We start from the raw sequence: 1,602 nt of genomic DNA on the forward strand, positions 1-1,602 counted from the left end.
ATTGAGACCTCCTGGATCAACCCCATTACCTGAAGCCAATAAGGCCGCAAAGGAAAAGAAAGAATCCAAAGAATCTAACCACGTCCAGGATGATAGACCATACGGTCATGGCCGTGGAGGGTAGAAAGGACGTGGTCATGGCCATTATTATACATTTGGCCGTGGGAACCACTATGGCAAAGACTTTACTATGCCAAGATCAGGATGATAGAGGCTAAATGCCTGCGAAAAGTATTCACTTTATGGCATAACCGGATTGGCCATCCTGATTCAAACATGATGCGAAATTGATATACAAATGGGCACACATTGAAAGAAAGAAAGAGTTATCCCAAAAAATATCACGTGTGTAGCATGTACACAAGAGAAACTCATTGATAGGCCATCACCAGTCAAAGAGACTAAGAAAATAATAAACTGATGAATACATGTCTCAAGCGTTTAAATGATTATGGTATGTCCATGGGGTAAGTGTGGACAATTCCGTGATACATGTCCATCCCAAGTACGGCTTGGCCGAAATCTTTTATTAAACGCATACAGGTGATTGCTAGACCATTACTTATTAGGTCAAAACTCCAAGTCACAGCTTGGGCCACACAAAATTTACATGCATCTAAGTTAATACGCATCAGGCCATTTAGTGAGCATAGATATTCCTCATCGATTAGATAACGGGTCAAGAGCCAGACATATCCCATTGTAAGATATTTGGATGTGCCGTCTATATAAAAATTACTCCACCACATAGAACTAAGATGGGACCTCAAAGGAGGATGGGGATATATGTTGGATATGATTCTCCCACGATTATTAAGTACCTTGAGCCAAATATGGGTGATCAATTTGAGGTCATGTACACGGATTAGGGGGGAGAAAGTAATAAGCTGGTAAAAGAGTAAAAGAAATTACATGGAATCATACATCCTTATATTGGCAAGATCCTCGGACTCAAGAATGAGATTTAGAAGTCCAAAAGATTATACAAAATCTAGCTTAAACAATTGCCAGATTCCGTTACTGGCTCGAATAGAATGACTAAGTCATATATACCAGCTGTAAATGCACCAAACTCGAATTGATGTTCAAGAATGACACAATCAAGTTGCTACTGAGTCTAATGCACGTTTGAAACGTGGTAGACCAATAAAGTTCCAAAGAAAAGATCCCTCGGATATTAAAGAAAGGTGCTAATGAATCCGTGGACGAGGGAATCCTAGACATGGTCGATCCTAAGATGGACAAACTTAAAAGCCACGGCCGTGGATGAGGAAACCATAAACATGGTTGTACCTAAGGTGCCTAACAATGAGGCTTGGAACGCGCAAGCTTCAAGGTACTGAAGGTCCTGATAATAATGAGATCTTAATCAATTATGTCTTGTCTGGGATACAATGGAACAGAAAAAAAGTCGACATTGATGATATATTTGCATGCAGTTTAGCACTTGAGATTATGAAATGAATGAGGATCATGAACCCACGTCCATACATGAATGCACTCAACAAATCAAATTAGATCAAATGGAAAGGTGGCGTGGAGTTAAGTTCATTAAGAAAAGAGAGGTTTTGGTCCCATAGTTCGGACACCTCTAGATGTGAA

Source organism: Brassica oleracea, chromosome C7, assembly GCF_000695525.1.
Source record: "Brassica oleracea var. oleracea cultivar TO1000 chromosome C7, BOL, whole genome shotgun sequence".
Classification (NCBI taxonomy): domain Eukaryota; kingdom Viridiplantae; phylum Streptophyta; class Magnoliopsida; order Brassicales; family Brassicaceae; genus Brassica; species Brassica oleracea.